The sequence below is a fragment of the Hyla sarda genome, unplaced genomic scaffold (assembly GCF_029499605.1).
Source record: "Hyla sarda isolate aHylSar1 unplaced genomic scaffold, aHylSar1.hap1 scaffold_1498, whole genome shotgun sequence".
In the NCBI taxonomy this organism is placed as follows: domain Eukaryota; kingdom Metazoa; phylum Chordata; class Amphibia; order Anura; family Hylidae; genus Hyla; species Hyla sarda.
The window spans coordinates 27,390-51,752 of record NW_026608132.1 but is presented as its reverse complement, the minus strand read 5'-3'; the positions used below and the strand labels follow the sequence as shown (position 1 = coordinate 51,752).

General features: G+C 43.4%; 14 pseudogenes; all 14 read left to right on the top strand.

The window, feature by feature from the left end:
* The first annotated feature begins 1,069 nt into the window (after positions 1-1,069).
* Positions 1,070-1,333, top strand: LOC130308822 (U2 spliceosomal RNA; annotated as a pseudogene).
* A 1,488-nt stretch (positions 1,334-2,821) lies between these two features.
* Positions 2,822-3,085, top strand: LOC130308821 (U2 spliceosomal RNA; annotated as a pseudogene).
* A 1,475-nt stretch (positions 3,086-4,560) lies between these two features.
* Positions 4,561-4,824, top strand: LOC130308854 (U2 spliceosomal RNA; annotated as a pseudogene).
* Positions 4,825-6,304: 1,480 nt separating this feature from the next.
* LOC130308820 (U2 spliceosomal RNA) lies at positions 6,305-6,568 on the top strand (annotated as a pseudogene).
* A 1,470-nt stretch (positions 6,569-8,038) lies between these two features.
* On the top strand, positions 8,039-8,302 carry LOC130308819 (U2 spliceosomal RNA; annotated as a pseudogene).
* Positions 8,303-9,772: 1,470 nt separating this feature from the next.
* On the top strand, positions 9,773-10,036 carry LOC130308839 (U2 spliceosomal RNA; annotated as a pseudogene).
* A 1,479-nt stretch (positions 10,037-11,515) lies between these two features.
* LOC130308818 (U2 spliceosomal RNA) lies at positions 11,516-11,779 on the top strand (annotated as a pseudogene).
* A 1,470-nt stretch (positions 11,780-13,249) lies between these two features.
* LOC130308816 (U2 spliceosomal RNA) lies at positions 13,250-13,513 on the top strand (annotated as a pseudogene).
* A 1,466-nt stretch (positions 13,514-14,979) lies between these two features.
* On the top strand, positions 14,980-15,243 carry LOC130308828 (U2 spliceosomal RNA; annotated as a pseudogene).
* A 1,479-nt stretch (positions 15,244-16,722) lies between these two features.
* On the top strand, positions 16,723-16,987 carry LOC130308843 (U2 spliceosomal RNA; annotated as a pseudogene).
* Positions 16,988-18,461: 1,474 nt separating this feature from the next.
* LOC130308815 (U2 spliceosomal RNA) lies at positions 18,462-18,725 on the top strand (annotated as a pseudogene).
* A 1,473-nt stretch (positions 18,726-20,198) lies between these two features.
* Positions 20,199-20,462, top strand: LOC130308813 (U2 spliceosomal RNA; annotated as a pseudogene).
* A 1,464-nt stretch (positions 20,463-21,926) lies between these two features.
* Positions 21,927-22,191, top strand: LOC130308852 (U2 spliceosomal RNA; annotated as a pseudogene).
* Positions 22,192-23,633: 1,442 nt separating this feature from the next.
* LOC130308812 (U2 spliceosomal RNA) lies at positions 23,634-23,897 on the top strand (annotated as a pseudogene).
* Positions 23,898-24,363: the final 466 nt, after the last annotated feature.

Here is a 24,363-nt window from a genome sequence, read left to right as displayed (position 1 = left end):
GCCATGAGGCATTTGTTTTTAGAAACTGCTGCTCACAACCAATGTTGCAATGGAGTGTCTCCATCTGCTGGTGGTATTGGAAAGGCATTAGTGCTATGACAGGGTCTGAAGAAGAAGAAGAAGAAGAAGAAGACGGAAAAAAATATATATAAAAAGAAAAAGAGAGAGAGAGAGAGAGACTGACTTAGTGAGCGAGTGAGTGAGAGAGTGAGAGTGAGTGAGAGTGAATGAGTGAGTGAGTGAGTGAGTGAGAACAAATGAGTTAAAGCAAGTGAGTGAGAGAGATCGAATGAATGAAAGTCTGAATGACAGAAAGAAAAAAGGATGAAGAAAGAAGCATGAAGAAAAAAAAATGTATATGGAGTTGCTGACATGAGTGCAATCTACAAAGCCGTTGAGGCTGATCCTCATGGGAGGATTATTGCACCAGGACCCTTAGCACTTTTAAAATGCCATTCAATGCCACGGGCTAGATGTAAACTGCAGATGACCATGTTGTGGTAGTTACCATGGATACCCAAGTGATGTGTGAGCTAACACATAGGCCCAACAGATTCCAAGAAGGCCAGAATCACCAGCGGCACCACCATCGATTGTCAGGTCACCCGGATTCAGCAAATACCAGAGTCCAAAATGATGCAGGTTTATACTGTTAATTTTCAGTTTATCGTTACAGTTGGTGTTATTCCATGTCGGAAGGGACGCAGCTACAGCCAGTGGGGTAACTAGAGACAGGCAGGCAGCTATGTGCAACAAAGGTAGGCGTGTTGTTTTCATATGCAGATCTGAAATATTGTCTTATATGCAAGAGGAGGAGTGATGGGGGTTCAGGCAAAAGCCAGGCTATGGATTGCATTGCTAAATGCTCCATCAGAGTGCAATGGTCGCCTGTCCTTTTTTTAAGTGATGATGTGGGTTTAGCCTGTGCTGTATGTATGTATGGGTGGCTGACTGCCACCCACCCAGAAAGTGTATGGGAGGCTGGTTGGCTGCCAGCCTTCCTTCCATTCCTATGAGTAATGTGAGTGCTCATGAAGGGGACATGGTTGGGTCCACCCCTTTCCCGGTTATCCCCTCTAGGCCTTTTGGCTTAGATCAAGTGTAAAAAAAGAAAGGATCTTGCGACAGATCGCATCCTGAGGCACGTTTTTTTTTGTGTGAATACTTGCACTTGGGTGACTTGTGAGCACATACTGATACATACGTTCCCTATCTGGGGACCATAAATTAAATGGATTTTTGAGAAAGGGAGCTGATTTGGAAGCTTGCTTCTGTCGCCCTATGCATTGACCCGATGTGGCAGTATCTTCGGGTAGTGAACAGTGCACCACCCCATTCCAGTGTTAAACAAGAAAGATTCTCATTTAATCCTCCGTGGGTGAGAATTTGAGTTTGAGAATTGGAGACCAAAATGATGAGTTGCACTGACTGGTTTATGAACGTCTATTCATTTAGCGTTTTAATGACCATGTTTGCACACTGATTGGTGTAAAAAAAATAAAATAAAACTAAATAATAATAATCTAGCACACCTGTGCAGGTTTGACATGACATGACAGGTAGCTGTCTTGTGGGTGGTGCTGAATCCTGTTAAATGACATGAGGGTCTCATGCCTATACACAAGGGTGTGTCATTGCTGTTGCTTGACCATGCATTGGTTTCTGTGGTCAGTGAATGATAAAAACAAAATTTACCATCCATTGATGGATGGGAAATCCGCCATGAGGCATTTGTTTTTAGAAACTGCTGCTCACAACCAATGTTGCAATGGAGTGTCTCCATCTGCTGGTGGTATTGGAAAGGCATTAGTGCTATGACAGGGTCTGAAGAAGAAGAAGAAGAAGAAGAAGAAGAAGAAGAAGAAGACGGAAAAAAATATATATAAAAAGAAAAAGAGAGAGAGAGAGAGAGAGACTGACTTAGTGAGCGAGTGAGTGAGAGAGTGAGAGTGAGTGAGAGTGAATGAGTGAGTGAGTGATTGAGTGAGTGAGTGAGTGAGTGAGAACAAATGAGTTAAAGCAAGTGAGTGAGAGAGATCGAATGAATGAAAGTCTGAATGACAGAAAGAAAAAAGGATGAAGAAAGAAGCATGAAGAAAAAAAAATGTATATGGAGTTGCTGACATGAGTGCAATCTACAAAGCCGTTGAGGCTGATCCTCATGGGAGGATTATTGCACCAGGACCCTTAGCACTTTTAAAATGCCATTCAATGCCACGGGCTAGATGTAAACTGCAGATGACCATGTTGTGGTAGTTACCATGGATACCCAAGTGATGTGTGAGCTAACACATAGGCCCAACAGATTCCAAGAAGGCCAGAATCACCAGCGGCACCACCATCGATTGTCAGGTCACCCGGATTCAGCAAATACCAGAGTCCAAAATGATGCAGGTTTATACTGTTAATTTTCAGTTTATCGTTACAGTTGGTGTTATTCCATGTCGGAAGGGACGCAGCTACAGCCAGTGGGGTAACTAGAGACAGGCAGGCAGCTATGTGCAACAAAGGTAGGCGTGTTGTTTTCATATGCAGATCTGAAATATTGTCTTATATGCAAGAGGAGGAGTGATGGGGGTTCAGGCAAAAGCCAGGCTATGGATTGCATTGCTAAATGCTCCATCAGAGTGCAATGGTCGCCTGTCCTTTTTTTAAGTGATGATGTGGGTTTAGCCTGTGCTGTATGTATGTATGGGTGGCTGACTGCCACCCACCCAGAAAGTGTATGGGAGGCTGGTTGGCTGCCAGCCTTCCTTCCATTCCTATGAGTAATGTGAGTGCTCATGAAGGGGACATGGTTGGGTCCACCCCTTTCCCGGTTATCCCCTCTAGGCCTTTTGGCTTAGATCAAGTGTAAAAAAAGAAAGGATCTTGCGACAGATCGCATCCTGAGGCACGTTTTTTTTTGTGTGAATACTTGCACTTGGGTGACTTGTGAGCACATACTGATACATACGTTCCCTATCTGGGGACCATAAATTAAATGGATTTTTGAGAAAGGGAGCTGATTTGGAAGCTTGCTTCTGTCGCCCTATGCATTGACCCGATGTGGCAGTATCTTCGGGTAGTGAACAGTGCACCACCCCATTCCAGTGTTAAACAAGAAAGATTCTCATTTAATCCTCCGTGGGTGAGAATTTGAGTTTGAGAATTGGAGACCAAAATGATGAGTTGCACTGACTGGTTTATGAACGTCTATTCATTTAGCGTTTTAATGACCATGTTTGCACACTGATTGGTGTAAAAAAATAAAATAAAACTAAATAATAATAATCTAGCACACCTGTGCAGGTTTGACATGACATGACAGGTAGCTGTCTTGTGGGTGGTGCTGAATCCTGTTAAATGACATGAGGGTCTCATGCCTATACACAAGGGTGTGTCATTGCTGTTGCTTGACCATGCATTGGTTTCTGTGGTCAGTGAATGATAAAAACAAAATTTACCATCCATTGATGGATGGGAAATCCGCCATGAGGCATTTGTTTTTAGAAACTGCTGCTCACAACCAATGTTGCAATGGAGTGTCTCCATCTGCTGGTGGTATTGGAAAGGCATTAGTGCTATGACAGGGTCTGAAGAAGAAGAAGAAGAAGAAGAAGAAGAAGAAGACGGAAAAAAATATATATAAAAAGAAAAAGAGAGAGAGAGAGAGAGACTGACTTAGTGAGCGAGTGAGTGAGAGAGTGAGAGTGAGTGAGAGTGAATGAGTGAGTGAGTGATTGAGTGAGTGAGTGAGTGAGAACAAATGAGTTAAAGCAAGTGAGTGAGAGAGATCGAATGAATGAAAGTCTGAATGAGAGAAAGAAAAAAGGATGAAGAAAGAAGCATGAAGAAAAAAAAATGTATATGGAGTTGCTGACATGAGTGCAATCTACAAAGCCGTTGAGGCTGATCCTCATGGGAGGATTATTGCACCAGGACCCTTAGCACTTTTAAAATGCCATTCAATGCCACGGGCTAGATGTAAACTGCAGATGACCATGTTGTGGTAGTTACCATGGATACCCAAGTGATGTGTGAGCTAACACATAGGCCCAACAGATTCCAAGAAGGCCAGAATCACCAGCGGCACCACCATCGATTGTCAGGTCACCCGGATTCAGCAAATACCAGAGTCCAAAATGATGCAGGTTTATACTGTTAATTTTCAGTTTATCGTTACAGTTGGTGTTATTCCATGTCGGAAGGGACGCAGCTACAGCCAGTGGGGTAACTAGAGACAGGCAGGCAGCTATGTGCAACAAAGGTAGGCGTGTTGTTTTCATATGCAGATCTGAAATATTGTCTTATATGCAAGAGGAGGAGTGATGGGGGTTCAGGCAAAAGCCAGGCTATGGATTGCATTGCTAAATGCTCCATCAGAGTGCAATGGTCGCCTGTCCTTTTTTTAAGTGATGATGTGGGTTTAGCCTGTGCTGTATGTATGTATGGGTGGCTGACTGCCACCCACCCAGAAAGTGTATGGGAGGCTGGTTGGCTGCCAGCCTTCCTTCCATTCCTATGAGTAATGTGAGTGCTCATGAAGGGGACATGGTTGGGTCCACCCCTTTCCCGGTTATCCCCTCTAGGCCTTTTGGCTTAGATCAAGTGTAAAAAAAGAAAGGATCTTGCGACAGATCGCATCCTGAGGCACGTTTTTTTTTGTGTGAATACTTGCACTTGGGTGTCTTGTGAGCACATACTGATACATACGTTCCCTATCTGGGGACCATAAATTAAATGGATTTTTGAGAAAGGGAGCTGATTTGGAAGCTTGCTTCTGTCGCCCTATGCATTGACCCGATGTGGCCGTATCTTCGGGTAGTGAACAGTGCACCACCCCATTCCAGTGTTTAACAAGAAAGATTCTCATTTAATCCTCCGTGGGTGAGAATTTGAGTTTGAGAATTGGAGACCAAAATGATGAGTTGCACTGACTGGTTTATGAACGTCTATTCATTTAGCGTTTTAATGACCATGTTTGCACACTGATTGGTGTAAAAAAATAAAATAAAACTAAATAATAATAATCTAGCACACCTGTGCAGGTTTGACATGACATGACAGGTAGCTGTCTTGTGGGTGGTGCTGAATCCTGTTAAATGACATGAGGGTCTCATGCCTATACACAAGGGTGTGTCATTGCTGTTGCTTGACCATGCATTGGTTTCTGTGGTCAGTGAATGATAAAAACAAAATTTACCATCCATTGATGGATGGGAAATCCGCCATGAGGCATTTGTTTTTAGAAACTGCTGCTCACAACCAATGTTGCAATGGAGTGTCTCCATCTGCTGGTGGTATTGGAAAGGCATTAGTGCTATGACAGGGTCTGAAGAAGAAGAAGAAGAAGAAGAAGAAGAAGACGGAAAAAAATATATATAAAAAGAAAAAGAGAGAGAGAGAGAGAGACTGACTTAGTGAGCGAGTGAGTGAGAGAGTGAGAGTGAGTGAGAGTGAATGAGTGAGTGAGTGATTGAGTGAGTGAGTGAGTGAGTGAGTGAGAACAAATGAGTTAAAGCAAGTGAGTGAGAGAGATCGAATGAATGAAAGTCTGAATGACAGAAAGAAAAAAGGATGAAGAAAGAAGCATGAAGAAAAAAAAATGTATATGGAGTTGCTGACATGAGTGCAATCTACAAAGCCGTTGAGGCTGATCCTCATGGGAGGATTATTGCACCAGGACCCTTAGCACTTTTAAAATGCCATTCAATGCCACGGGCTAGATGTAAACTGCAGATGACCATGTTGTGGTAGTTACCATGGATACCCAAGTGATGTGTGAGCTAACACATAGGCCCAACAGATTCCAAGAAGGCCAGAATCACCAGCGGCACCACCATCGATTGTCAGGTCATCCGGATTCAGCAAATACCAGAGTCCAAAATGATGCAGGTTTATACTGTTAATTTTCAGTTTATCGTTACAGTTGGTGTTATTCCATGTCGGAAGGGACGCAGCTACAGCCAGTGGGGTAACTAGAGACAGGCAGGCAGCTATGTGCAACAAAGGTAGGCGTGTTGTTTTCATATGCAGATCTGAAATATTGTCTTATATGCAAGAGGAGGAGTGATGGGGGTTCAGGCAAAAGCCAGGCTATGGATTGCATTGCTAAATGCTCCATCAGAGTGCAATGGTCGCCTGTCCTTTTTTTAAGTGATGATGTGGGTTTAGCCTGTGCTGTATGTATGTATGGGTGGCTGACTGCCACCCACCCAGAAAGTGTATGGGAGGCTGGTTGGCTGCCAGCCTTCCTTCCATTCCTATGAGTAATGTGAGTGCTCATGAAGGGGACATGGTTGGGTCCACCCCTTTCCCGGTTATCCCCTCTAGGCCTTTTGGCTTAGATCAAGTGTAAAAAAAGAAAGGATCTTGCGACAGATCGCATCCTGAGGCACGTTTTTTTTTGTGTGAATACTTGCACTTGGGTGACTTGTGAGCACATACTGATACATACGTTCCCTATCTGGGGACCATAAATTAAATGGATTTTTGAGAAAGGGAGCTGATTTGGAAGCTTGCTTCTGTCGCCCTATGCATTGACCCGATGTGGCAGTATCTTCGGGTAGTGAACAGTGCACCACCCCATTCCAGTGTTAAACAAGAAAGATTCTCATTTAATCCTCCGTGGGTGAGAATTTGAGTTTGAGAATTGGAGACCAAAATGATGAGTTGCACTGACTGGTTTATGAACGTCTATTCATTTAGCGTTTTAATGACCATGTTTGCACACTGATTGGTGTAAAAAAATAAAATAAAACTAAATAATAATAATCTAGCACACCTGTGCAGGTTTGACATGACATGACAGGTAGCTGTCTTGTGGGTGGTGCTGAATCCTGTTAAATGACATGAGGGTCTCATGCCTATACACAAGGGTGTGTCATTGCTGTTGCTTGACCATGCATTGGTTTCTGTGGTCAGTGAATGATAAAAACAAAATTTACCATCCATTGATGGATGGGAAATCCGCCATGAGGCATTTGTTTTTAGAAACTGCTGCTCACAACCAATGTTGCAATGGAGTGTCTCCATCTGCTGGTGGTATTGGAAAGGCATTAGTGCTATGACAGGGTCTGAAGAAGAAGAAGAAGAAGAAGAAGACGGAAAAAAATATATATAAAAAGAAAAAGAGAGAGAGAGAGAGAGACTGACTTAGTGAGCGAGTGAGTGAGAGAGTGAGAGTGAGTGAGAGTGAATGAGTGAGTGAGTGATTGAGTGAGTGAGTGAGTGAGTGAGAACAAATGAGTTAAAGCAAGTGAGTGAGAGAGATCGAATGAATGAAAGTCTGAATGACAGAAAGAAAAAAGGATGAAGAAAGAAGCATGAAGAAAAAAAAATGTATATGGAGTTGCTGACATGAGTGCAATCTACAAAGCCGTTGAGGCTGATCCTCATGGGAGGATTATTGCACCAGGACCCTTAGCACTTTTAAAATGCCATTCAATGCCACGGGCTAGATGTAAACTGCAGATGACCATGTTGTGGTAGTTACCATGGATACCCAAGTGATGTGTGAGCTAACACATAGGCCCAACAGATTCCAAGAAGGCCAGAATCACCAGCGGCACCACCATCGATTGTCAGGTCACCCGGATTCAGCAAATACCAGAGTCCAAAATGATGCAGGTTTATACTGTTAATTTTCAGTTTATCGTTACAGTTGGTGTTATTCCATGTCGGAAGGGACGCAGCTACAGCCAGTGGGGTAACTAGAGACAGGCAGGCAGCTATGTGCAACAAAGGTAGGCGTGTTGTTTTCATATGCAGATCTGAAATATTGTCTTATATGCAAGAGGAGGAGTGATGGGGGTTCAGGCAAAAGCCAGGCTATGGATTGCATTGCTAAATGCTCCATCAGAGTGCAATGGTCGCCTGTCCTTTTTTTAAGTGATGATGTGGGTTTAGCCTGTGCTGTATGTATGTATGGGTGGCTGACTGCCACCCACCCAGAAAGTGTATGGGAGGCTGGTTGGCTGCCAGCCTTCCTTCCATTCCTATGAGTAATGTGAGTGCTCATGAAGGGGACATGGTTGGGTCCACCCCTTTCCCGGTTATCCCCTCTAGGCCTTTTGGCTTAGATCAAGTGTAAAAAAAGAAAGGATCTTGCGACAGATCGCATCCTGAGGCACGTTTTTTTTTGTGTGAATACTTGCACTTGGGTGACTTGTGAGCACATACTGATACATACGTTCCCTATCTGGGGACCATAAATTAAATGGATTTTTGAGAAAGGGAGCTGATTTGGAAGCTTGCTTCTGTCGCCCTATGCATTGACCCGATGTGGCAGTATCTTCGGGTAGTGAACAGTGCACCACCCCATTCCAGTGTTAAACAAGAAAGATTCTCATTTAATCCTCCGTGGGTGAGAATTTGAGTTTGAGAATTGGAGACCAAAATGATGAGTTGCACTGACTGGTTTATGAACGTCTATTCATTTAGCGTTTTAATGACCATGTTTGCACACTGATTGGTGTAAAAAAATAAAATAAAACTAAATAATAATAATCTAGCACACCTGTGCAGGTTTGACATGACATGACAGGTAGCTGTCTTGTGGGTGGTGCTGAATCCTGTTAAATGACATGAGGGTCTCATGCCTATACACAAGGGTGTGTCATTGCTGTTGCTTGACCATGCATTGGTTTCTGTGGTCAGTGAATGATAAAAACAAAATTTACCATCCATTGATGGATGGGAAATCCGCCATGAGGCATTTGTTTTTAGAAACTGCTGCTCACAACCAATGTTGCAATGGAGTGTCTCCATCTGCTGGTGGTATTGGAAAGGCATTAGTGCTATGACAGGGTCTGAAGAAGAAGAAGAAGAAGAAGAAGACGGAAAAAAATATATATAAAAAGAAAAAGAGAGAGAGAGAGAGAGACTGACTTAGTGAGCGAGTGAGTGAGAGAGTGAGAGTGAGTGAGAGTGAATGAGTGAGTGAGTGATTGAGTGAGTGAGTGAGTGAGTGAGAACAAATGAGTTAAAGCAAGTGAGTGAGAGAGATCGAATGAATGAAAGTCTGAATGACAGAAAGAAAAAAGGATGAAGAAAGAAGCATGAAGAAAAAAAAATGTATATGGAGTTGCTGACATGAGTGCAATCTACAAAGCCGTTGAGGCTGATCCTCATGGGAGGATTATTGCACCAGGACCCTTAGCACTTTTAAAATGCCATTCAATGCCACGGGCTAGATGTAAACTGCAGATGACCATGTTGTGGTAGTTACCATGGATACCCAAGTGATGTGTGAGCTAACACATAGGCCCAACAGATTCCAAGAAGGCCAGAATCACCAGCGGCACCACCATCGATTGTCAGGTCACCCGGATTCAGCAAATACCAGAGTCCAAAATGATGCAGGTTTATACTGTTAATTTTCAGTTTATCGTTACAGTTGGTGTTATTCCATGTCGGAAGGGACGCAGCTACAGCCAGTGGGGTAACTAGAGACAGGCAGGCAGCTATGTGCAACAAAGGTAGGCGTGTTGTTTTCATATGCAGATCTGAAATATTGTCTTATATGCAAGAGGAGGAGTGATGGGGGTTCAGGCAAAAGCCAGGCTATGGATTGCATTGCTAAATGCTCCATCAGAGTGCAATGGTCGCCTGTCCTTTTTTTAAGTGATGATGTGGGTTTAGCCTGTGCTGTATGTATGTATGGGTGGCTGACTGCCACCCACCCAGAAAGTGTATGGGAGGCTGGTTGGCTGCCAGCCTTCCTTCCATTCCTATGAGTAATGTGAGTGCTCATGAAGGGGACATGGTTGGGTCCACCCCTTTCCCGGTTATCCCCTCTAGGCCTTTTGGCTTAGATCAAGTGTAAAAAAAGAAAGGATCTTGTGACAGATCGCATCCTGAGGCACGTTTTTTTTTGTGTGAATACTTGCACTTGGGTGACTTGTGAGCACATACTGATACATACGTTCCCTATCTGGGGACCATAAATTAAATGGATTTTTGAGAAAGGGAGCTGATTTGGAAGCTTGCTTCTGTCGCCCTATGCATTGACCCGATGTGGCAGTATCTTCGGGTAGTGAACAGTGCACCACCCCATTCCAGTGTTAAACAAGAAAGATTCTCATTTAATCCTCCGTGGGTGAGAATTTGAGTTTGAGAATTGGAGACCAAAATGATGAGTTGCACTGACTGGTTTATGAACGTCTATTCATTTAGCGTTTTAATGACCATGTTTGCACACTGATTGGTGTAAAAAAATAAAATAAAACTAAATAATAATAATCTAGCACACCTGTGCAGGTTTGACATGACATGACAGGTAGCTGTCTTGTGGGTGGTGCTGAATCCTGTTAAATGACATGAGGGTCTCATGCCTATACACAAGGGTGTGTCATTGCTGTTGCTTGACCATGCATTGGTTTCTGTGGTCAGTGAATGATAAAAACAAAATTTACCATCCATTGATGGATGGGAAATCCGCCATGAGGCATTTGTTTTTAGAAACTGCTGCTCACAACCAATGTTGCAATGGAGTGTCTCCATCTGCTGGTGGTATTGGAAAGGCATTAGTGCTATGACAGGGTCTGAAGAAGAAGAAGAAGAAGAAGAAGAAGAAGAAGACGGAAAAAAATATATATAAAAAGAAAAAGAGAGAGAGAGAGAGAGACTGACTTAGTGAGCGAGTGTGTGAGAGAGTGAGAGTGAGTGAGAGTGAATGAGTGAGTGAGTGATTGAGTGAGTGAGTGAGTGAGTGAGAACAAATGAGTTAAAGCAAGTGAGTGAGAGAGATCGAATGAATGAAAGTCTGAATGACAGAAAGAAAAAAGGATGAAGAAAGAAGCATGAAGAAAAAAAAATGTATATGGAGTTGCTGACATGAGTGCAATCTACAAAGCCGTTGAGGCTGATCCTCATGGGAGGATTATTGCACCAGGACCCTTAGCACTTTTAAAATGCCATTCAATGCCACGGGCTAGATGTAAACTGCAGATGACCATGTTGTGGTAGTTACCATGGATACCCAAGTGATGTGTGAGCTAACACATAGGCCCAACAGATTCCAAGAAGGCCAGAATCACCAGCGGCACCACCATCGATTGTCAGGTCACCCGGATTCAGCAAATACCAGAGTCCAAAATGATGCAGGTTTATACTGTTAATTTTCAGTTTATCGTTACAGTTGGTGTTATTCCATGTCGGAAGGGACGCAGCTACAGCCAGTGGGGTAACTAGAGACAGGCAGGCAGCTATGTGCAACAAAGGTAGGCGTGTTGTTTTCATATGCAGATCTGAAATATTGTCTTATATGCAAGAGGAGGAGTGATGGGGGTTCAGGCAAAAGCCAGGCTATGGATTGCATTGCTAAATGCTCCATCAGAGTGCAATGGTCGCCTGTCCTTTTTTTAAGTGATGATGTGGGTTTAGCCTGTGCTGTATGTATGTATGGGTGGCTGACTGCCACCCACCCAGAAAGTGTATGGGAGGCTGGTTGGCTGCCAGCCTTCCTTCCATTCCTATGAGTAATGTGAGTGCTCATGAAGGGGACATGGTTGGGTCCACCCCTTTCCCGGTTATCCCCTCTAGGCCTTTTGGCTTAGATCAAGTGTAAAAAAAGAAAGGATCTTGCGACAGATCGCATCCTGAGGCACGTTTTTTTTTGTGTGAATACTTGCACTTGGGTGACTTGTGAGCACATACTGATACATACGTTCCCTATCTGGGGACCATAAATTAAATGGATTTTTGAGAAAGGGAGCTGATTTGGAAGCTTGCTTCTGTCGCCCTATGCATTGACCCGATGTGGCAGTATCTTCGGGTAGTGAACAGTGCACCACCCCATTCCAGTGTTAAACAAGAAAGATTCTCATTTAATCCTCCGTGGGTGAGAATTTGAGTTTGAGAATTGGAGACCAAAATGATGAGTTGCACTGACTGGTTTATGAACGTCTATTCATTTAGCGTTTTAATGACCATGTTTGCACACTGATTGGTGTAAAAAAATAAAATAAAACTAAATAATAATAATCTAGCACACCTGTGCAGGTTTGACATGACATGACAGGTAGCTGTCTTGTGGGTGGTGCTGAATCCTGTTAAATGACATGAGGGTCTCATGCCTATACACAAGGGTGTGTCATTGCTGTTGCTTGACCATGCATTGGTTTCTGTGGTCAGTGAATGATAAAAACAAAATTTACCATCCATTGATGGATGGGAAATCCGCCATGAGGCATTTGTTTTTAGAAACTGCTGCTCACAACCAATGTTGCAATGGAGTGTCTCCATCTGCTGGTGGTATTGGAAAGGCATTAGTGCTATGACAGGGTCTGAAGAAGAAGAAGAAGAAGAAGAAGTCGGAAAAAAATATATATAAAAAGAAAAAGAGAGAGAGAGAGAGAGACTGACTTAGTGAGCGAGTGAGTGAGAGAGTGAGAGTGAGTGAGAGTGAATGAGTGAGTGAGTGATTGAGTGAGTGAGTGAGTGAGTGAGAACAAATGAGTTAAAGCAAGTGAGTGAGAGAGATCGAATGAATGAAAGTCTGAATGACAGAAAGAAAAAAGGATGAAGAAAGAAGCATGAAGAAAAAAAAATGTATATGGAGTTGCTGACATGAGTGCAATCTACAAAGCCGTTGAGGCTGATCCTCATGGGAGGATTATTGCACCAGGACCCTTAGCACTTTTAAAATGCCATTCAATGCCACGGGCTAGATGTAAACTGCAGATGACCATGTTGTGGTAGTTACCATGGATACCCAAGTGATGTGTGAGCTAACACATAGGCCCAACAGATTCCAAGAAGGCCAGAATCACCAGCGGCACCACCATCGATTGTCAGGTCACCCGGATTCAGCAAATACCAGAGTCCAAAATGATGCAGGTTTATACTGTTAATTTTCAGTTTATCGTTACAGTTGGTGTTATTCCATGTCGGAAGGGACGCAGCTACAGCCAGTGGGGTAACTAGAGACAGGCAGGCAGCTATGTGCAACAAAGGTAGGCGTGTTGTTTTCATATGCAGATCTGAAATATTGTCTTATATGCAAGAGGAGGAGTGATGGGGGTTCAGGCAAAAGCCAGGCTATGGATTGCATTGCTAAATGCTCCATCAGAGTGCAATGGTCGCCTGTCCTTTTTTTAAGTGATGATGTGGGTTTAGCCTGTGCTGTATGTATGTATGGGTGGCTGACTGCCACCCACCCAGAAAGTGTATGGGAGGCTGGTTGGCTGCCAGCCTTCCTTCCATTCCTATGAGTAATGTGAGTGCTCATGAAGGGGACATGGTTGGGTCCACCCCTTTCCCGGTTATCCCCTCTAGGCCTTTTGGCTTAGATCAAGTGTAAAAAAAGAAAGGATCTTGCGACAGATCGCATCCTGAGGCACGTTTTTTTTTGTGTGAATACTTGCACTTGGGTGACTTGTGAGCACATACTGATACATACGTTCCCTATCTGGGGACCATAAATTAAATGGATTTTTGAGAAAGGGAGCTGATTTGGAAGCTTGCTTCTGTCGCCCTATGCATTGACCCGATGTGGCAGTATCTTCGGGTAGTGAACAGTGCACCACCCCATTCCAGTGTTAAACAAGAAAGATTCTCATTTAATCCTCCGTGGGTGAGAATTTGAGTTTGAGAATTGGAGACCAAAATGATGAGTTGCACTGACTGGTTTATGAACGTCTATTCATTTAGCGTTTTAATGACCATGTTTGCACACTGATTGGTGTAAAAAAATAAAATAAAACTAAATAATAATAATCTAGCACACCTGTGCAGGTTTGACATGACATGACAGGTAGCTGTCTTGTGGGTGGTGCTGAATCCTGTTAAATGACATGAGGGTCACATGCCTATACACAAGGGTGTGTCATTGCTGTTGCTTGACCATGCATTGGTTTCTGTGGTCAGTGAATGATAAAAACAAAATTTACCATCCATTGATGGATGGGAAATCCGCCATGAGGCATTTGTTTTTAGAAACTGCTGCTCACAACCAATGTTGCAATGGAGTGTCTCCATCTGCTGGTGGTATTGGAAAGGCATTAGTGCTATGACAGGGTCTGAAGAAGAAGAAGAAGAAGAAGAAGACGGAAAAAAATATATATAAAAAGAAAAAGAGAGAGAGAGAGAGAGACTGACTTAGTGAGCGAGTGAGTGAGAGAGTGAGAGTGAGTGAGAGTGAATGAGTGAGTGAGTGATTGAGTGAGTGAGTGAGTGAGAACAAATGAGTTAAAGCAAGTGAGTGAGAGAGATCGAATGAATGAAAGTCTGAATGACAGAAAGAAAAAAGGATGAAGAAAGAAGCATGAAGAAAAAAAAATGTATATGGAGTTGCTGACATGAGTGCAATCTACAAAGCCGTTGAGGCTGATCCTCATGGGAGGATTATTGCACCAGGACCCTTAGCACTTTTAAAATGCCATTCAATGCCACGGGCTAGATGTAAACTGCAGATGACCATGTTGTGGTAGTTACCATGGATACCCAAGTGATGTGTGAGCTAACACATAGGCCCAACAGATTCCAAGAAGGCCAGAATCACCAGCGGCACCACCATCGATTGTCAGGTCACCCGGATTCAGCAAATACCAGAGTCCAAAATGATGCAGGTTTATACTGTTAATTTTCAGTTTATCGTTACAGTTGGTGTTATTCCATGTCGGAAGGGACGCAGCTACAGCCAGTGGGGTAACTAGAGACAGGCAGGCAGCTATGTGCAACAAAGGTAGGCGTGTTGTTTTCATATGCAGATCTGAAATATTGTCTTATATGCAAGAGGAGGAGTGATGGGGGTTCAGGCAAAAGCCAGGCTATGGATTGCATTGCTAAATGCTCCATCAGAGTGCAATGGTCGCCTGTCCTTTTTTTAAGTGATGATGTGGGTTTAGCCTGTGCTGTATGTATGTATGGGTGGCTGACTGCCACCCACCCAGAAAGTGTATGGGAGGCTGGTTGGCTGCCAGCCTTCCTTCCATTCCTATGAGTAATGTGAGTGCTCATGAAGGGGACATGGTTGGGTCCACCCCTTTCCCGGTTATCCCCTCTAGGCCTTTTGGCTTAGATCAAGTGTAAAAAAAGAAAGGATCTTGTGACAGATCGCATCCTGAGGCACGTTTTTTTTTGTGTGAATACTTGCACTTGGGTGACTTGTGAGCACATACTGATACATACGTTCCCTATCTGGGGACCATAAATTAAATGGATTTTTGAGAAAGGGAGCTGATTTGGAAGCTTGCTTCTGTCGCCCTATGCATTGACCCGATGTGGCAGTATCTTCGGGTAGTGAACAGTGCACCACCCCATTCCAGTGTTAAACAAGAAAGATTCTCATTTAATCCTCCGTGGGTGAGAATTTGAGTTTGAGAATTGGAGACCAAAATGATGAGTTGCACTGACTGGTTTATGAACGTCTATTCATTTAGCGTTTTAATGACCATGTTTGCACACTGATTGGTGTAAAAAAATAAAATAAAACTAAATAATAATAATCTAGCACACCTGTGCAGGTTTGACATGACATGACAGGTAGCTGTCTTGTGGGTGGTGCTGAATCCTGTTAAATGACATGAGGGTCTCATGCCTATACACAAGGGTGTGTCATTGCTGTTGCTTGACCATGCATTGGTTTCTGTGGTCAGTGAATGATAAAAACAAAATTTACCATCCATTGATGGATGGGAAATCCGCCATGAGGCATTTGTTTTTAGAAACTGCTGCTCACAACCAATGTTGCAATGGAGTGTCTCCATCTGCTGGTGGTATTGGAAAGGCATTAGTGCTATGACAGGGTCTGAAGAAGAAGAAGAAGAAGAAGAAGAAGAAGAAGACGGAAAAAAATATATATAAAAAGAAAAAGAGAGAGAGAGAGAGAGACTGACTTAGTGAGCGAGTGTGTGAGAGAGTGAGAGTGAGTGAGAGTGAATGAGTGAGTGAGTGATTGAGTGAGTGAGTGAGTGAGTGAGAACAAATGAGTTAAAGCAAGTGAGTGAGAGAGATCGAATGAATGAAAGTCTGAATGACAGAAAGAAAAAAGGATGAAGAAAGAAGCATGAAGAAAAAAAAATGTATATGGAGTTGCTGACATGAGTGCAATCTACAAAGCCGTTGAGGCTGATCCTCATGGGAGGATTATTGCACCAGGACCCTTAGCACTTTTAAAATGCCATTCAATGCCACGGGCTAGATGTAAACTGCAGATGACCATGTTGTGGTAGTTACCATGGATACCCAAGTGATGTGTGAGCTAACACATAGGCCCAACAGATTCCAAGAAGGCCAGAATCACCAGCGGCACCACCATCGATTGTCAGGTCACCCGGATTCAGCAAATACCAGAGTCCAAAATGATGCAGGTTTATACTGTTAATTTTCAGTTTATCGTTACAGTTGGTGTTATTCCATGTCGGAAGGGACGCAGCTACAGCCAGTGGGGTAACTAGAGACAGGCAGGCAGCTATGTGCAACAAAGGTAGGCGTGTTGTTTTCATATGCAGATCTGAAATATTGTCTTATATGCAAGAGGAGGAGTGATGGGGGTTCAGGCAAAAGCCAGGCTATGGATTGCATTGCTAAATGCTCCATCAGAGTGCAATGGTCGCCTGTCCTTTTTTTAAGTGATGATGTGGGTTTAGCCTGTGCTGTATGTATGTATGGGTGGCTGACTGCCACCCACCCAGAAAGTGTATGGGAGGCTGGTTGGCTGCCAGCCTTCCTTCCATTCCTATGAGTAATGTGAGTGCTCATGAAGGGGACATGGTTGGGTCCACCCCTTTCCCGGTTATCCCCTCTAGGCCTTTTGGCTTAGATCAAGTGTAAAAAAAGAAAGGATCTTGCGACAGATCGCATCCTGAGGCACGTTTTTTTTTTGTGTGAATACTTGCACTTGGGTGACTTGTGAGCACATACTGATACATACGTTCCCTATCTGGGGACCATAAATTAAATGGATTTTTGAGAAAGGGAGCTGATTTGGAAGCTTGCTTCTGTCGCCCTATGCATTGACCCGATGTGGCAGTATCTTCGGGTAGTGAACAGTGCACCACCCCATTCCAGTGTTAAACAAGAAAGATTCTCATTTAATCCTCCGTGGGTGAGAATTTGAGTTTGAGAATTGGAGACCAAAATGATGAGTTGCACTGACTGGTTTATGAACGTCTATTCATTTAGCGTTTTAATGACCATGTTTGCACACTGATTGGTGTAAAAAAATAAAATAAAACTAAATAATAATAATCTAGCACACCTGTGCAGGTTTGACATGACATGACAGGTAGCTGTCTTGTGGGTGGTGCTGAATCCTGTTAAATGACATGAGGGTCTCATGCCTATACACAAGGGTGTGTCATTGCTGTTGCTTGACCATGCATTGGTTTCTGTGGTCAGTGAATGATAAAAACAAAATTTACCATCCATTGATGGATGGGAAATCCGCCATGAGGCATTTGTTTTTAGAAACTGCTGCTCACAACCAATGTTGCAATGGAGTGTCTCCATCTGCTGGTGGTATTGGAAAGGCATTAGTGCTATGACAGGGTCTGAAGAAGAAGAAGAAGAAGAAGAAGTCGGAAAAAAATATATATAAAAAGAAAAAGAGAGAGAGAGAGAGAGACTGACTTAGTGAGCGAGTGAGTGAGAGAGTGAGAGTGAGTGAGAGTGAATGAGTGAGTGAGTGATTGAGTGAGTGAGTGAGTGAGTGAGTGAGAACAAATGAGTTAAAGCAAGTGAGTGAGAGAGATCGAATGAATGAAAGTCTGAATGACAGAAAGAAAAAAGGATGAAGAAAGAAGCATGAAGAAAAAAAAATGTATATGGAGTTGCTGACATGAGTGCAATCTACAAAGCCGTTGAGGCTGATCCTCATGGGAGGATTATTGCACCAGGACCCTTAGCACTTTTAAAATGCCATTCAATGCCACGGGCTAGATGTAAACTGCAGATGACCATGTTGTGGTAGTTACCATGGATACCCAAGTGATGTGTGAGCTAACACATAGGCCCAACAGATTCCAAGAAGGCCAGAATCACCAGCGGCACCACCATCGATTGTCAGGTCACCCGGATTCAGCAAATACCAGAGTCCAAAATGATGCAGGTTTATACTGTTAATTTTCAGTTTATCGTTACAGTTGGTGTTATTCCATGTCGGAAGGGACGCAGCTACAGCCAGTGGGGTAACTAGAGACAGGCAGGCAGCTATGTGCAACAAAGGTAGGCGTGTTGTTTTCATATGCAGATCTGAAATATTGTCTTATATGCAAGAGGAGGAGTGATGGGGGTTCAGGCAAAAGCCAGGCTATGGATTGCATTGCTAAATGCTCCATCAGAGTGCAATGGTCGCCTGTCCTTTTTTTAAGTGATGATGTGGGTTTAGCCTGTGCTGTATGTATGTATGGGTGGCTGACTGCCACCCACCCAGAAAGTGTATGGGAGGCTGGTTGGCTGCCAGCCTTCCTTCCATTCCTATGAGTAATGTGAGTGCTCATGAAGGGGACATGGTTGGGTCCACCCCTTTCCCGGTTATCCCCTCTAGGCCTTTTGGCTTAGATCAAGTGTAAAAAAAGAAAGGATCTTGCGACAGATCGCATCCTGAGGCACGTTTTTTTTTGTGTGAATACTTGCACTTGGGTGACTTGTGAGCACATACTGATACATACGTTCCCTATCTGGGGACCATAAATTAAATGGATTTTTGAGAAAGGGAGCTGATTTGGAAGCTTGCTTCTGTCGCCCTATGCATTGACCCGATGTGGCAGTATCTTCGGGTAGTGAACAGTGCACCACCCCATTCCAGTGTTAAACAAGAAAGATTCTCATTTAATCCTCCGTGGGTGAGAATTTGAGTTTGAGAATTGGAGACCAAAATGATGAGTTGCACTGACTGGTTTATGAACGTCTATTCATTTAGCGTTTTAATGACCATGTTTGCACACTGATTGGTGTAAAAAAATAAAATAAAACTAAATAATAATAATCTAGCACACCTGTGCAGGTTTGACATGACATGACAGGTAGCTGTCTTGTGGGTGGTGCTGAATCCTGTTAAATGACATGAGGGTCTCATGCCTATACACAAGGGTGTGTCATTGCTGTTGCTTGACCATGCATTGGTTTCTGTGGTCAGTGAATGATAAAAACAAAATTTACCATCCATTGATGGATGGGAAATCCGCCATGAGGCATTTGTTTTTAGAAACTGCTGCTCACAACCAATGTTGCAATGGAGTGTCTCCATCTGCTGGTGGTATTGGAAAGGCATTAGTGCTATGACAGGGTCTGAAGAAGAAGAAGAAGAAGAAGAAGAAGACGGAAAAAAATATATATAAAAAGAAAAAGAGAGAGAGAGAGAGAGACTGACTTAGTGAGCGAGTGAGTGAGAGAGTGAGAGTGAGTGAGAGTGAATGAGTGAGTGAGTGATTGAGTGAGTGAGTGAGTGAGTGAGAACAAATGAGTTAAAGCAAGTGAGTGAGAGAGATCGAATGAATGAAAGTCTGAATGACAGAAAGAAAAAAGGATGAAGAAAGAAGCATGAAGAAAAAAAAATGTATATGGAGTTGCTGACATGAGTGCAATCTACAAAGCCGTTGAGGCTGATCCTCATGGGAGGATTATTGCACCAGGACCCTTAGCACTTTTAAAATGCCATTCAATGCCACGGGCTAGATGTAAACTGCAGATGACCATGTTGTGGTAGTTACCATGGATACCCAAGTGATGTGTGAGCTAACACATAGGCCCAACAGATTCCAAGAAGGCCAGAATCACCAGCGGCACCACCATCGATTGTCAGGTCACCCGGATTCAGCAAATACCAGAGTCCAAAATGATGCAGGTTTATACTGTTAATTTTCAGTTTATCGTTACAGTTGGTGTTATTCCATGTCGGAAGGGACGCAGCTACAGCCAGTGGGGTAACTAGAGACAGGCAGGCAGCTATGTGCAACAAAGGTAGGCGTGTTGTTTTCATATGCAGATCTGAAATATTGTCTTATATGCAAGAGGAGGAGTGATGGGGGTTCAGGCAAAAGCCAGGCTATGGATTGCATTGCTAAATGCTCCATCAGAGTGCAATGGTCGCCTGTCCTTTTTTTAAGTGATGATGTGGGTTTAGCCTGTGCTGTATGTATGTATGGGTGGCTGACTGCCACCCACCCAGAAAGTGTATGGGAGGCTGGTTGGCTGCCAGCCTTCCTTCCATTCCTATGAGTAATGTGAGTGCTCATGAAGGGGACATGGTTGGGTCCACCCCTTTCCTGGTTATCCCCTCTAGGCCTTTTGGCTTAGATCAAGTGTAAAAAAAGAAAGGATCTTGCGACAGATCGCATCCTGAGGCACGTTTTTTTTTGTGTGAATACTTGCACTTGGGTGACTTGTGAGCACATACTGATACATACGTTCCCTATCTGGGGACCATAAATTAAATGGATTTTTGAGAAAGGGAGCTGATTTGGAAGCTTGCTTCTGTCGCCCTATGCATTGACCCGATGTGGCAGTATCTTCGGGTAGTGAACAGTGCACCACCCCATTCCAGTGTTAAACAAGAAAGATTCTCATTTAATCCTCCGTGGGTGAGAATTTGAGTTTGAGAATTGGAGACCAAAATGATGAGTTGCACTGACTGGTTTATGAACGTCTATTCATTTAGCGTTTTAATGACCATGTTTGCACACTGATTGGTGTAAAAAAATAAAATAAAACTAAATAATAATAATCTAGCACACCTGTGCAGGTTTGACATGACATGACAGGTAGCTGTCTTGTGGGTGGTGCTGAATCCTGTTAAATGACATGAGGGTCTCATGCCTATACACAAGGGTGTGTCATTGCTGTTGCTTGACCATGCATTGGTTTCTGTGGTCAGTGAATGATAAAAACAAAATTTACCATCCATTGATGGATGGGAAATCCGCCATGAGGCATTTGTTTTTAGAAACTGCTGCTCACAACCAATGTTGCAATGGAGTGTCTCCATCTGCTGGTGGTATTGGAAAGGCATTAGTGCTATGACAGGGTCTGAAGAAGAAGAAGAAGAAGACGGAAAAAAATATATATAAAAAGAAAAAGAGAGAGAGAGAGAGAGACTGACTTAGTGAGCGAGTGAGTGAGAGAGTGAGAGTGAGTGAGAGTGAATGAGTGAGTGAGTGATTGAGTGAGTGAGTGAGTGAGTGAGAACAAATGAGTTAAAGCAAGTGAGTGAGAGAGATCGAATGAATGAAAGTCTGAATGACAGAAAGAAAAAAGGATGAAGAAAGAAGCATGAAGAAAAAAAAATGTATATGGAGTTGCTGACATGAGTGCAATATACAAAGCCGTTGAGGCTGATCCTCATGGGAGGATTATTGCACCAGGACCCTTAGCACTTTTAAAATGCCATTCAATGCCACGGGCTAGATGTAAACTGCAGATGACCATGTTGTGGTAGTTACCATGGATACCCAAGTGATGTGTGAGCTAACACATAGGCCCAACAGATTCCAAGAAGGCCAGAATCACCAGCGGCACCACCATCCATTGTCAGGTCACCCGGATTCAGCAAATACCAGAGTCCAAAATGATGCAGGTTTATACTGTTAATTTTCAGTTTATCGTTACAGTTGGTGTTATTCCATGTCGGAAGGGACGCAGCTACAGCCAGTGGGGTAACTAGAGACAGGCAGGCAGCTATGTGCAACAAAGGTAGGCGTGTTGTTTTCATATGCAGATCTGAAATATTGTCTTATATGCAAGAGGAGGAGTGATGGGGGTTCAGGCAAAAGCCAGGCTATGGATTGCATTGCTAAATGCTCCATCAGAGTGCAATGGTCGCCTGTCCTTTTTTTAAGTGATGATGTGGGTTTAGCCTGTGCTGTATGTATGTATGGGTGGCTGACTGCCACCCACCCAGAAAGTGTATGGGAGGCTGGTTGGCTGCCAGCCTTCCTTCCATTCCTATGAGTAATGTGAGTGCTCATGAAGGGGACATGGTTGGGTCCACCCCTTTCCCGGTTATCCCCTCTAGGCCTTTTGGCTTAGATCAAGTGTAAAAAAAGAAAGGATCTTGCGACAGATCGCATCCTGAGGCACGTTTTTTTTTTGTGTGAATACTTGCACTTGGGTGACTTGTGAGCACATACTGATACATACGTTCTCTATCTGGGGACCATAAATTAAATGGATTTTTGAGAAAGGGAGCTGATTTGGAAGCTTGCTTCTGTCGCCCTATGCATTGACCCGATGTGGCAGTATCTTCGGGTAGTGAACAGTGCACCACCCCATTCCAGTGTTAAACAAGAAAGATTCTCATTTAATCCTCCGTGGGTGAGAATTTGAGTTTGAGAATTGGAGACCAAAATGATGAGTTGCACTGACTGGTTTATGAACGTCTATTCATTTAGCGTTTTAATGACCATGTTTGCACACTGATTGGTGTAAAAAAATAAAATAAAACTAAATAATAATAATCTAGCACACCTGTGCAGGTTTGACATGACATGACAGGTAGCTGTCTTGTGGGTGGTGCTGAATCCTGTTAAATGACATGAGGGTCTCATGCCTATACACAAGGGTGTGTCATTGCTGTTGCTTGACCATGCATTGGTTTCTGTGGTCAGTGAATGATAAAAACAAAATTTACCATCCATTGATGGATGGGAAATCCGCCATGAGGCATTTGTTTTTAGAAACTGCTGCTCACAACCAATGTTGCAATGGAGTGTCTCCATCTGCTGGTGGTATTGGAAAGGCATTAGTGCTATGAGAGGGTCTGAAGAAGAAGAAGAAGAAGACGGAAAAAAATATATATAAAAAGAAAAAGAGAGAGAGAGAGACTGACTTAGTGAGCAAGTGAGTGAGTGAGAGTGAATGAGTGAGTGAGTGATTGAGTGAGTGAGTGAGTGAGAACAAATGAGTTAAAGCAAGTGAGTGAGAGAGATCGAATGAATGAAAGTCTGAATGACAGAAAGAAAAAAGGATGAAGAAAGAAGCATGAAGAAAAAAAAATGTATATGGAGTTGCTGACATGAGTGCAATCTACAAAGCCGTCGAGGCTGATCCTCATGGGAGGATTATTGCACCAGGACCCTTAGCACTTTTAAAATGCCATTCAATGCCACGGGCTAGATGTAAACTGCAGATGACCATGTTGTGGTAGTTACCATGGATACCCAAGTGATGTGTGAGCTAACACATAGGCCCAACAGATTCCAAGAAGGCCAGAATCACCAGCGGCACCACCATCGATTGTCAGGTCACCCGGATTCAGCAAATACCAGAGTCCAAAATGATGCAGGTTTATACTGTTAATTTTCAGTTTATCGTTACAGTTGGTGTTATTCCATGTCGGAAGGGACGCAGCTACAGCCAGTGGGGTAACTAGAGACAGGCAGGCAGCTATGTGCAACAAAGGTAGGCGTGTTGTTTTCATATGCAGATCTGAAATATTGTCTTATATGCAAGAGGAGGAGTGATGGGGGTTCAGGCAAAAGCCAGGCTATGGATTGCATTGCTAAATGCTCCATCAGAGTGCAATGGTCGCCTGTCCTTTTTTTAAGTGATGATGTGGGTTTAGCCTGTGCTGTATGTATGTATGGGTGGCTGACTGCCACCCACCCAGAAAGTGTATGGGAGGCTGGTTGGCTGCCAGCCTTCCTTCCATTCCTATGAGTAATGTGAGTGCTCATGAAGGGGACATGGTTGGGTCCACCCCTTTCCTGGTTATCCCCTCTAGGCCTTTTGGCTTAGATCAAGTGTAAAAAAAGAAAGGATCTTGCGACAGATCGCATCCTGAGGCACGTTTTTTTTTGTGTGAATACTTGCACTTGGGTGACTTGTGAGCACATACTGATACATACGTTCCCTATCTGGGGACCATAAATTAAATGGATTTTTGAGAAAGGGAGCTGATTTGGAAGCTTGCTTCTGTCGCCCTATGCATTGACCCGATGTGGCAGTATCTTCGGGTAGTGAACAGTGCACCACCCCATTCCAGTGTTAAACAAGAAAGATTCTCATTTAATCCTCCGTGGGTGAGAATTTGAGTTTGAGAATTGGAGACCAAAATGATGAGTTGCACTGACTGGTTTATGAACGTCTATTCATTTAGCGTTTTAATGACCATGTTTGCACACTGATTGGTGTAAAAAAATAAAATAAAACTAAATAATAATAATCTAGCACACCTGTGCAGGTTTGACATGACATGACAGGTAGCTGTCTTGTGGGTGGTGCTGAATCCTGTTAAATGACATGAGGGTCTCATGCCTATACACAAGGGTGTGTCATTGCTGTTGCTTGACCATGCATTGGTTTCTGTGGTCAGTGAATGATAAAAACAAAATTTACCATCCATTGATGGATGGGAAATCCGCCATGAGGCATTTGTTTTTAGAAACTGCTGCTCACAACCAATGTTGCAATGGAGTGTCTCCATCTGCTGGTGGTATTGGA